This window comes from Rutilus rutilus (assembly GCF_951802725.1).
Source record: "Rutilus rutilus genome assembly, chromosome: 7".
Lineage (NCBI taxonomy): Eukaryota > Metazoa > Chordata > Actinopteri > Cypriniformes > Leuciscidae > Rutilus > Rutilus rutilus.
The window spans coordinates 38,620,471-38,633,773 of NC_140221.1; the positions used below are offsets into that span (position 1 = coordinate 38,620,471).

At 38.4% G+C, this 13,303-nt stretch overlaps 1 long non-coding RNA gene across 1 annotated transcript; it reads left to right on the forward strand.

Annotated features, from left to right (window-relative positions):
- Positions 1–9,062: 9,062 nt before the first annotated feature.
- LOC311293392 lies at positions 9,063–12,910 on the forward strand. The gene is made up of 5 exons (XR_014627926.1): positions 9,063–9,518; positions 9,616–9,970; positions 10,559–10,626; positions 10,767–10,810; positions 11,881–12,910. It is a non-coding gene; the product is annotated as an uncharacterized lncRNA (long non-coding RNA).
- Positions 12,911–13,303: the final 393 nt, after the last annotated feature.

The following is a 13,303-nucleotide window of genomic DNA, read 5'->3' on the forward strand; positions in this document are numbered from 1 at the left end:
TAGAGGATGCTGGGGAAAGGATTGACCACCCGACGGGCACGGCTCAGTGTAATCAGGGTCAAACATACAATGTAGAACATGGTCCAGAACATCACTGCTCATTACACTGATGTGAGCAGAGCTGCATCCACGCAGGGAGACGTGTCTAGTGCCATAGGGGTTTAAAGACTATAAAAGAACATTTCACTTTTGGCTCCTTTGGATCCCAGAGTGATTCGAGCTGGCCGAATGAGAAAAGTTTTAAGTTAGCAGTGAGGCTGAGGACATTGTTGTTGCAGGTATGTGCGTGTACTTTAGCATAAGAACTGGGCCAGTGGTGATGGTTATAATATTTTCACTGCGTTTTTCAATTATTATTTTTTTGGAGGAGAGAAAGTCAGAGTTGACAGTGTCACTTGAGCCACATGCAAATACACAGAGAAATACATTCAATATACAGTAAATTGAAAAACATCTGTCTCTTTCTTTATTTCTCTCTCACTCTCTTAAAGGAATAGTACACCTTAAAATGACATTTCTGACTAGATTTATTATCTATTTTTTAAATGCATGTCATTGATCTTATGAACAATTCATTTGTGCATGTTTTAAAAATTTTTGTGTGAAACAACAGACTTCTCTAACGTATAAATTAAACCCCACACTTGCATGCTCTCATTCATCTGTTTTTACATGTCAAAATCCTGTCAAAAACTGATGCATATGTTTTTTGATAATCTGCAACACTCAGATGTATGTTGCAACACGGAAGTAAAGATCTACTGCTACTCAACATTTCCTTTTGTGTTTAATGGAGGTATATTATAAAGGTTTGGAATGGCAAAAGGGTGATTTGATTATCATTGGTAAATAAATTAATGGGCAAAAGATGTGTGGGATTAAAGGAATAGTTCACCCAGAATTTAAATTCTGTCATTTATTCACCCTTGTTATTCCAAACCCCTTTTTTTCCAGCAATATGGCAAAAAGAAGATATTTTGAAGAATGCTATAAACAAACAATTTTGGTGACCATTGACTTCCATTGTATAGAGGGAAAGAGAGAGAGAGACATTTTCACAATTTTATTTGGAATGACATGATGGCAAGTAAATGATGACAGAATTTTCATTATTGGGTGAACTATCCCTTTAACATTTTGAAAAGAGGAGTTTAGACAGATGGAAAATTGAAGGAAGGACAATGAGGGAGATGAAGCCGTTTTGCTTGAAAAGGTGAAAATGAAGACCCATTTAGATTAAGAAAATGTATGGAGCGAGGAACGTTTGGCCTAATGTCTTTGTAAACAGGATGTTGACAGTTCAATCTGAGCTTTATCAGAGCGCACAGATCAAGATAAAGACCCTATTCGCACTACTGCAAGTTCATTTTCAATCTCCTTTACACACATTTTGTGTTTCCTGCAAAATGAATGAGAGCACCAGCTAGCAGTAATATAGCTGTTCGGCTATTAGAGGGTTTTGATAAGCAAGTAATATAAGAGGCAAACTCATCACCTCATGTGATCCTGCAAATGAGAAACCGTTCTAGTCTATCTTAGAATCCTCCTTCTCGCACAATGAGAGAGAACAGAACAGTGTCATGTTAATGAGAAAGAGAGATGAATGTGTTTGATGAAGCATGTCAGAAACAGGTGAGGTTACACGAGCGAGCGTGTTCAGGTTCCTGCAGGTGTGATATCGGCGTACGCGAGTGTATTCTCTTAGCAGCCTGGCTAATGAAAGCAGATCGGACTTCTGTCCGCCAGTGCTGTCTGATCACACCGAAAAAGGAAGAACACATCCGAATGCTTCAGCACTCAGTGGGAGATTCACAAGTGGAGAACACACACACACACACACACACACACACACAGACAGCCGTCCGCAGGTTGTCAGGGTAAAAGCTAAATGACAGACTCACTGCTGGATTTCAGGGGCTAAAAAACTTCTCAGAAAGACCATGCTCTGTGAATCATACCTTATTCATTAAAAGCTAATTCAATACAGATAACATTACAAGTCGTATTCCTTCAAACATGACTGACCAACCCGATCTCACGGCGATTCGTAAGAATTTTACACGTTGCCAAATTCATATGAATTCGAACGAATAATGCCCCGGTTCTGGCAGGTCACGTTAGTCAAGCTCGCATCAGCTGACTCTCAGCTTATCCACGTCTACCTATAGGAATACGACGCCTATCACTGGATACATAAACTCCTTCAGTATTATCAACAGCTATCGCGTTTCTCAGGAGCTAATTACCCTCCTCCATCCCCCGCTCCTCCTCTCGTCTAGTCAGGATTTGGCGTTCTGATTCCCCCTTGAATCAGACTAATTCTCGAATTATGGTGTATATTAGAATATTAAATGAATGATATCTGCAATACATTGATGTTGGTCCTGTTCTGTTTACCCTAAGGGGGGTTATTGCTGCTCTCCCTGCTCTTATCCATGCTAGGCTACATGGATGTGCAGTTCTTGCCCAGAACAGAACCGTACCGCCAATCCAAACTGTATGCTAATTGTCAATAATATTTGACAATACTGGTGACAGAAATCACGTTTTTGTCAGATTACAAAACTGCCTATAGCGCTACCGAATGAAATGCCGACCCAGGAAGAGAAGAGTTATGGGACTGTGGAAGCTTTGGGGGTGTTGATGGAAGCGATCTACTCCATCTATGTTTTGATCATTGTTCTGTTTTTTTTTGTTTGTTAAAGGGATAGTTCACTTTGAAATAAAATTTTGGTATGTTTTAGCTTACCTCAAGGGCATCCAAGATGTAGGTGTCTTTTTTTCCGCAGTAGTTTCAATTTTGATATTATTAGGTCAAACGGTTCTTGTCTGTCAGTCATATAATGCAGGTCGATGGTCACTGTCTCAAAACACAAGCACAGAGTCCAAATTAAAACAATTCCCCATCGTCCAAATTAAACAATTCCCCATCATAAGTACACATTGATGGCCTAAGACACGAAACGAGCGGTTTGTGTGAGAAAACGAACAGTATTTATATCGTTGTTATCTCTAGAACACAGCACACGTCCAAATGATCTGACGGCGCGGGCGGGTATAGATATATAAATAGATGTCGCCTTGGCTACTGCAGTTCATTGGAACGAAACCGTAGCCAAGCGACATCTAGTGTATACATCTATACCCGCCCGCGGGTGGGTATAGATGTATACACTAGATGTCGCCTTCGCTACTGCAGTTCATTGGAACGAAACCGTAGCCAAGGCGACATCTATGTATATATCTATACCCGCCCGCGCCGTCAGATCATTTGGACGTGTGCTGTGTTCAAGAGATAACAACGATTTAAATGCTGTTCGTTTTCTCACACAAACCGCTCGTTTCGTGTCTTAGGCCATCAATGTGTACTTACGATGGGGAATTGTTTAATTTGGACGATGGGGAATTGTTTTAATTTGGACTCTGTGCTTGTGTTTTGAGACAGTGACCATCGACCTGCATTATATGACTGACAGACAAGAACCGTTTGACCTAAAAATATCAAAATTGAAACTACTGCGGAAACAAAGACACCTACATCTTGGATGCCCTTGAGGTAAGCTAAAACATATCAAAAATTAATTTCAAAGTGAACTATCCCTTTAATAACCCTGGTATGAATGAACATGTTTGTATTAAATGCCACCACCTGCTCTTTTAAACTTTTTCAAACCTTTTTGCTTATAGTATGCTTTTCCATCATATTTCACATATTTCCTGGTCATGGTGATTTGGGCACTGACTTCCTCTGGGGTTTCTTATGCAAAAAAAGTCTGTGAGTAAGCAGAAATGCTGTTATGTGCAGGAGGTCAGAGTGAGAGCGCTCCGGGCATGTGCAGACCGTCATCTCTCTGCAATGGTGAGTAAACAAAGTGTTTTGACTTCTGCCATGAGGAATAGACTGTGTCGGTGACGTCTGCCTCTCTCACCTTCTTTCTTCTCTTTGTTTCTTTCCCTTATCTCTTTCTCTCTTTTTCCCCTTTTCTTTCCTCACAGTCTCCAAGGAACCATCATATCCACTTTTCCTGTTTTCTCTCTGCATGCAAATAATGAAAAAAAATGGCTGGTAAAATGAGCGCAAGAAACTGCAACCAACAGATTAACTGTGACTTATACTGTTTAATTGCTGGGGTTTATACAGAAGCAAATTTGCATTTGTGTGTGTCTATGTATGTGTGGCAAAATGCCAAGCGGCTTCCAGACGTCTCCCTCGGAGAGTGTTTCTGGGAGTGTAAATTCTGAGATGAGACAGCTGAAAGCACTGAACGCACACATGTTGAAGGTACAGGAACTAAGCAAATTCATTTATTCAGATTGCTCTGTTGTTCTGAGCCACAGTCCCAAACATTTTTTGGACCCTTAAGCCTTAAAAATGTTAAAAACCTTTTGAAACATTGAACATGCTCAAAGATAATATGATGGGGAACAGACTTGATAAAGCTTCTAAAATCCCCTTCAAATCAGTTAAATCAGACATTATTGCTTAAATGGCTCAGAAAGCATAGTCAGTTGCAAGGGGTTTACAGTTTAGGACCCAAGGACCAGATGTTTGAAAGAAGACCCGGAGTCAGAATTAGAAAAAATTGAAGAAAAGTTTTACTGAAGATAGTTTGCAGTTTCATCAGCAGAAGTCAGCTTCAAGACTCACACAGGAGTTCGTCGGCCGCCCCGCTTACAGTTACAAAGATCACAGCAGTTATACCATTTCCAAGGTCTAAGCTACGTCATTGCTTACAGGTTGAATGATTCTCATTGGCTAGGAAACAGATAAACATAGTAATTTTCCACACATATACAGATAGACAGAAGCATATCTCCATAGATTATGCAGCTGACACTCGGACCCTGAAGTTAGGCACGTCGTGACCTTCCAGGTCGCAGATTTGGGTGGCTGGGTGCCAGCATGTCTCGAACAACAACTCAGTCAGTCTCCAACAATGCCAGTGGTTCCTTAACCTGTAAGCAAGAAGACTAACACACACACACCGACACATAGCTTTTCCAAGGTTGGATTTGGCCAGGCTCTAACTATAAACAGGAGTCTCGTCTCAAAACATCAAGATAACAAGTTCTTTCTCTCAGGATAGGACACGTTAGTCTGAATGGAAAATATAGGCTTTAACTGACAAATGGTCCCTTAAACTATAGACTTCAGTGACCCCTATATGTTTTAACACGTTGAAGACCTTTCTCAAACACAAAACAAGTCCCCATTTCATTTCTGGAAGCTGGGCTAAATAAGCAAGCACTGTTACTGCATTCAGATATCAAATACTGACATTAAAGAATACATGAAAAGAACATTTCAGTAATCACACTGGTAACTTCTATAACAAAGTAAAATCTCCAGAAGTCATTCAATTCATTTGATATTTAGAAGGAAAAATATTGATTAATACCTTGATTATAATCACTCATTACATATACATTGAAGCTGCAGTGGATTCCAATCCACCCCCTTCACAGTCATTTGTTTGCAGATTTAACTTTTGTATTTTGTTGTCTAATGCAATACATTAGTAATAAAGATTTTTTTCAACAAGGGACTCTTCCCAAGTTTTCAGCTCCATCATATACCATCATATATACTCACATACAGCGAGCACGTTTATCCCAGCACACAGCATTGTTTTGGATGTTCGAAAGTTCCGTCGCAAGATATCTGTCATAAAAGCGTTACGCGAACCAGGACTAAATGTATCATTTTTTTGTTGGTGTTCATGTGGGCGACATATGTTGTTTAAGAGATTCCTTTCTTCTCTCATTGTTAATTCTTTCCTTTTATTCAGTCTGCTTAATAATCAAATAGTAAAAAAAAAAAAAAAAAAATCTAAAATAACAGTGTAATTTTATATTTATTTTGATATCACTGATGTTACAGACCTCATAAACCACTGCTAATTACTAAGAGTAATTAAAGTTCTTAAACTCCGTTGATATTAATGATATCTTCTCTTATCTGGATTACCGTAATGGAAGTGAAAATTTACGTGAGCTTGAAACTTTGCCTGGTTTCCTCAAGGGAAGAAGCGTGGTTTTCTCAGAACACTATGAGATTCATGTTTTTCACCCTCTCACAGTTACAACTAATTATTTTCTTCCCCTTTTAAATTAGGCCTTAATCCATCCCTTTCTTTCTCTCTCTTTCTCTCTCTGTATATTAATCACCAAGGCTAAATAAAAGCATGCAAAAAGGTCACAGTGTTAATTAAGAAACCGCCCGGTGCTTTTGTCATTTTGCATCAGGTGAAGTGAACATAGGAGTCTACACACAAACAGAGCCCCACACACACTCCTAGAAACCACCGCACTATTATTCTGTCAACCAACACACACGTAAACACAGAAGGTGCTACATCACAGAGGCTTGTCCTAATTAAAGAAGGCCTGTTCTCCATGTGGTGATGCTCTTGGCAGTGGCACACCTCTATCCAGCCAAGCTAATGCCAATCTTAATTACATCTCTGATTCAGAAGAGAGAGCACACATACACTCACACCGCTGTCTGCGCTTCACACAGCTTACTACACACACTCAGAAGTTTGCTTTTAATATCTTCAATAGGATAAACCACAAGTCTTGAGGAACTGAGGGTTGGTCTGCCTGGACTCAACACAGTCTCATGGGAATTCGTAACTATTTTACGTTTTGGTGAATTGGTGGCTAATTTGTTTGAATTCGTCCGTTCTCATTCATAAATTTTCGTACAATCTCATTTGTACGCCCCAGTGGTGGTTAGGTTTAGGGATGGGGTTAGGGGCATTTCTGCTTACTTTTTTCTAAAAAAGAATTCATATCGTACAAATTCCAACCCGTTCTCATCTCAGGGCGTCAAATAAGGCCGTTTTGTCACGTCCTTCGGCGTTTTCTGCCCACGCATATAGCACCCTTTTGCGTATAGATGACACGCACATGGCTTTCAACCAACTTCAATGTAAAACCATCCGCGATGTAATTACACGCTCAGGGCTTCACCAGTCGTCAATTCACCTCAACATTGACCGACTGCACAGACTAAAGACGTTTTCAGGAACGACTTATGTTTGCTCTATGATTAGGATTGCCTACACCTAATATAGGAGGTCATTGTTTTCCATTATTTATCTTTCGAGAGGAGATATTCGCCATTTTCAACACCCTTATCGTCTGTGAGAGACGCTCGCGGCTTAACCACCTCCAATGCAACCCACCCGCGTTTTACAGGACGCAGTTGGACTTTGCTAGCCAATCCAAGTGCGTGATATCAGACGCTTTCAGCAACAGTAGCATGCGTAGGCTACAATTTCGTTTAGTTTTAAATAAGCCTGTGGTAGCCTACTCAATTTTTAAACGTGAATGTGTGCTAGGTATCCTAACTAAAAACACGACAATATAGGTTCCATCATCCCTTAATTGCCCGCAGGAGTATATTGGCCGAATTCAACACACCCTTTATCGTGTGTGAGAGACGCTCATGGCTTTCAACCATCAATGCAACCCACGGGCGTTTTACAGGACGCAGTTGGACTCGTTAAATATGGATGCTTGGCCATGACCCCTTGGCGTCACTTTTTAACGCACTGGGTATACCTTTGGCGTCATTTTTCAACGTGCAGGGTAGTCTGTTTGACTTCTATAGAACTCTGAACCGGAGCCTGCGGCGTTGAAATTTGACGTCTTGGTAACACCGTCCGCAACCCGTCTGCTGTGTATGGGTTGAGGCTACAATAAAATAAAAATAAAAGGAATAGACTACAATAAATGATCTATGCCAGGGCTAGTAAAATGGCGGCCCCCAGATGATATTTATCTGGCCCTCCAACTGGTTTTTGATGTTTAAAAACCCTCGCAATCTGATATCTAAGTGCCCTCTCTGCGCAAAGGTTTAGCGCGTTCGGCAACCGCATTCAGCGGTGAGTTTAACAACGCACATGGTGTGCAACCGCATTCAGCGGTGAGTTTAACAACGCTCAACTGCAGGTAAAACGGCATTCAGAGGTTAGTTTAACCAAAACAACGCTCAACTGCAGGTAAAACTGCATTCAAAGGTGAGTTTAACAACACTCCACGGCGTGCAAGTAATTAGTTTAACCGTTTTCTTGTCATAGGTACTGGTACATAGGTACATTGCTTTAACTAGAGCATGCTGGGTAACGTATTTTTATCGGAGGTTTGTTGATGTTAATAAATATATATAATATGCTACGATTGTGTTCAATTAATATTACATTTTTTATTTTATTTTTTATTGATTAAATCCTCTAAATTAATAACGCTGACGTCACTGTATGGGGCGATCCCAAGGTCCATTGCGATTTCCCACTTGGTAAGTAGAAGAGTTAATTAATTGAGATGGGTACTATTCTTAAATTTACACATCTAAAAACTGTTGAATCAGGACAAAAAGTTGTGTTTAGAACCTTTAGATGTGTAAGGTGGCAATTTCGTATGACGGTAAATAATAGAAGGCATTATAAAAATATAGCTTGCTGCACCAAATGTGCAGGCTAGCAAAGTTAGCTAATTGAATTCAAGTTCATTTTTGTCGCATATAATCATGTATCATAGGGGAATGTAATATTTTCAGTATTACATTAGCCCACAACTATTATCCAATATTAGAAATGTTCAGATGAAGAACAGTTGCCAGATTGGTTTGTTTTACAGCCTAATTGTTTAAAATCCATGCAAAATTATATAATTAACACCCAAATAAATCTATAATTAACAATACAAATTAATTCATAACTACAACATTATTGTGGCTCATCACAATATGAAATGATAAATAATTTGTGTGTTCTTTCAAAGGCTATTTAAGGCTACTACAGTGAACAGTGCAACTGTAAAATTATTTTCCATTTCTGTCCTTTGCCTTAAAATAAAAAAATTCCACTTGCCCAAGCCTTTTTTTATCACACATAGAACAACCCAAAACCAACCAAATGGCTGGGAAACTATCCAATCTGGCAACATGAAGAATACTGGTGTAAAATATAAGGTGTTCGATTCTGAATTGCTTTTTTCTCCCTCATCAGGTCCTTCAGTTTTGCCTGCTCTTTATTCTAATCCCCCACCACACAGAAACACACACAATAAAGGCACTTTTAAGAGCCATGTCTGTCTTGTGTTTTTCTGTCAAGTATTACTGTAAGTAAGTCATGATGGCAATGGCAGAAACTGCAGAGTACCTCTGGCCTTATCTGAAACTGGCCATTGATTGCATACAGTTCAAGAGGAATGTTTCTTGCATTGTACTCCAACTCCATTAAATGTCCTTAAAATAAAATTGATTTATATATTACTGATGTTTCTAATAATTCAGTGGATTTAACTAATGTCTGATAACTGCTTTTGTTCATTTCAGGTGAGTAAACTTGAAGCTGTAGGATACAAGCCAATTTTATTTATTGGCAAGCCAGATAAAAGGGCTTCGAATAAATGGGTTGCAGATATAATAACCCATCTGCACCCCACTCCTGTCACTAAAATTCTTTTGGAGAAGATGCGGAGGGCCTATGAATTTATCTTGACAAAATGTAAGTAATGTTTTGATTTAGAAATTATGAATGTTTAAAATGTATATTTCTTTGTTAATATGTAAAGATTTTAAATGAAAGTAAACTTGTATTATAGCAACCTCCACAGCAACCGGAGAGTCAAATGGTGCAGCAGGCGGAGAGTCAAGCGGCGGCGGAGAGTCAAACCAAGGAGTCTGAGACTGTATTTGTTCTTAACCTTGTTCCTCTGTCTTCCCCACTCTCTCCAACCTCTCTCTCTTCTACTTCTTCGTCTACTTGTACAACTATTCTTCCTTCACTTTCTTCCAAACTTCCACTGCCATGCTCTAAGTCTTTGCAACAAATGAAAAGGACAAACACCTCTGCCTCTTCACACTATTCTCCCTCTGTCTCTCTTCCATCTCCGTCTGCCTCTTACATTTACACTTCTTTGTGTCAGGAAGGGCCACGTGTGAAGAACAGAAGAAAAGGTAACCTTTTGCATGGTACATCTTACCCCACACTGGTAATAAATTTGCTCCCAGTCAGAGTTGACTTCATGTAAATTTGATTAATTTGGCTAACCGGGTCATTGGTAGCCAGTTCACAGTATTTAGTTATTTAGCTGTGGCCAATGTCCAAGGCCTGTGGTTAATGTCAATCCCTGACTTAAGGTCCTTCCACACTGAGTCTGAAATTTCCGTATGCGTTTTTCCGTATTCGTCATTCGGTGGCTCTGAATTGTCAAAACACCATTCCAAATTCTTACTACTGATCCGAAAAACGCAGAAAATCGAACCCGATCCGATTTTTTTATGACTGCAGTGTGTAAACGTGATTGACAAAACATATTTATTCGTCGTATTTCAGAGTCAGTGTGCAAGGACCATTAAGCTAAGAGGACTTTGGGAAAGCCAATCCTGTACATTTTGCTTTCAAAAACAGGGACAAATTTACTTTGACATGAATGAAAAGGACTGCATATTACCTCACATGTGAAATGATAAATTTGAACTGATTCAGCTACAAAGCATGGCATCATGGCTTAATAAACTTTCCGTGTCTTTTCATCATTTCAGGTTGCCGAAAATGTAGTAGGCAGAAGGTTTTCCTCTTTGATCGAATAACTGGGGAACGGATAAATGAGGTAAAATGTGTTCTGTTAGGCTGCTTTCTTGTCTAAATGACTGATTCTGACCTTTCAAAGATAATAAAACAATATGTTATGCCCTAATCAGTGATTGCTAAAACAGTTAAAATAATTATTATTCGTGTTTTTGTGTGTAGGGGAAAGCCGAATTGAAAGTCCACTGGTTGCCATGCACTGTGTGGTAAGTCATATTTTATTTATTATTTAATTCTCAGTACTCAGAAGCAAATAGCGATGAGGTGGAGGCATTTGGAAGAGCTAGATCCGGCAGGTAGGCCCTTGTAACCTTTAGGACATGCATTCCGATGATGAAAAATTATGGAATAGTCTTCCGAGCATTCCAAAATCAGACACACTCTCTCAGTCCAGACTAAAGACAAATATCTGGACTGTCTTTAGTCTGGACTGAGAGAGTGTGTCTGAATTTGGAATGCTCGGAAGACTATTCCATAATTTTAAAGACAAATGGGCGAATGATCTACCTCCTTGTCTTTATTTAGAATATTCTATTTGTAAGATCCTGGAATTTTGTGATTAACACAATGGATTGTAGGTAATGAGGAGCTGAACCATTCAGTACTTGCTGAGTAATTAATAGAACTCTAAAATTAGCTGACAGACAGCCAATGTATGGACAATAAAATGGTCCTGATGTGATCTGGTTTTACTGTTTCTAGTAAGTTCTCTAGTGGCTAGCTCTAGCTCTGAACTATCTTATTTATTGAGCCTGCAGCAGGACATCCACTTGGTAATGCATTACAAAAGTAGCAGTGTTTCATGCACGCATAAATGAATCTTTCAGCATCTGAAACTCTTATGTGTCATAATTTAGTTGTTTCCTGTTGTACATGTGTTGGAAATGTGATTTTCCTCATCCCACTAATGACAACTTCATCCCTCAGTTTATCAGAAACATTTTGAAATCCGTAAATTGAGATACATGGCTTTCAATGTACAGGAACTGTGTGGAACATTGTGTAACTAGAGCTGCCAGACAATTGTAGTTTAGTAAAAAGTACAATAGTTTCCTGTGAGATGCAATGTTGTATAAAAATGTGTAAAATGAAAAAACACCGTAAATTGAGTGAATGTACTCAGTTGCATTCCACCACTGGGCTTAACCAGGGTTAATGCTACTTTACCAAACATAAATACATTTCAATGAACTCTCTAAATTTAACCCAACAGTGATTTTGATTTTTTTTTTCTCTGTGTTCTAATGAATTTTTTTGCACTTATGATATTTTACAGTGGCAAAACCTGGGATGACACATGGGAGCCTGCCAGTGAATTCCTGCATGTTATGCCTAATTCCCCACATCCCAACCAGCAACCTTGTCACCTGGACTCAAGCACCCTTAATTTCTTATCTTTTCTTTTTTTTTTTTGTGAGTTTTTTTTTCTTTTCTTTTTCTTTTTCTCTTGCTTTTGTTCATTAAAGTTTTTTGCACAATACCCAGTCTCTTTTTGTGTTTATTTTCTTAATAAAAAAAAACTTTTGCATTTTCATTAACTGCACAACAGCCAGGAAGTGTGCCATGGAGATCATAAGGGAGAACATTAGTGCTGTTTGGCATAATGGCATTCCCAAAGGCATTATTTGTACTATTTTTTTTATTTATTTTTTATATAGTTTAGGTAAGTCTACTTGAACTATTTGTGTGGTATGCCAGCCATGAATACATACCACAGAATACTCCTAAAGATATTAAAATGTTGTAATCCTACAATTTCCGATATTAATTCCTTTAACATTTATAATTATAATTGTAATTACCTATTTATATTTGCCTTTTTACAAAATAATGTAAAATTAATCATGTAAATATATATATTGTTTTTATTTTGGGGGGCAAAGTGTTCTTCAAAGGGAAGAAAATAATGTATTTTCTGGTGGCAGCCTTGCATCTCCTGGGTTTTTTTGTTTTGTTTTGTTTTTTAAGAAAAGAAAAATTAAAGTCTTTAAATAGTTTGGCATATCAATACATTTGGGGAAATTAGTACAAAGTGTGAGTGCAATCATCTTTAAATGTTACAGACGCATTTTATTTGATTAAGAGATTAACTTATATCTGTTTAAAACAAATACTGCATGCTAGAATAACTATCAAGAGTAATTTTCTTTCTGTAAGATCCCTGTTACTAAGGTTGTAAGGTTACATAGCCTATCTTCAGTCAGAACTCGGAACTTTTTATTTTTATTGCAGAACTTATACATAAATGATCATGGAAATTAAGTGTTGTTGTATATCTTTCAATGAAAAATAACAACAACAAAATAAATAAATATCCTGGATTTGCGTACATCAAAAGTCGGAAGAGCCTGTATGGACAAGTGTGACGTGGTTTTGACGTTTCCATGGCGCCAGCAGGACAAGCTGTGGTTGGACTAACGTTTAGGTCAGAATAAAAAGCGCTCCATATCGCAAACTATGTTTTGCTTGCGTTATGCTGTCAGTAATACTGTCAGTTAACAATAAGGTATTGCTATATTGAAAGAAATTACACGTTTACCGAGATCCTAACCCTAACCCTATAGTGTAACTACACACTTCAATGAACTACAATTTACAGCGCCCGTCCCATGGACACAATGATAGAGGCGTATGGGTAATGTAGTTTAAAAACGTTTAGTAATGGAATTAAATAAATACAATCTTTAATGAACAAAGGA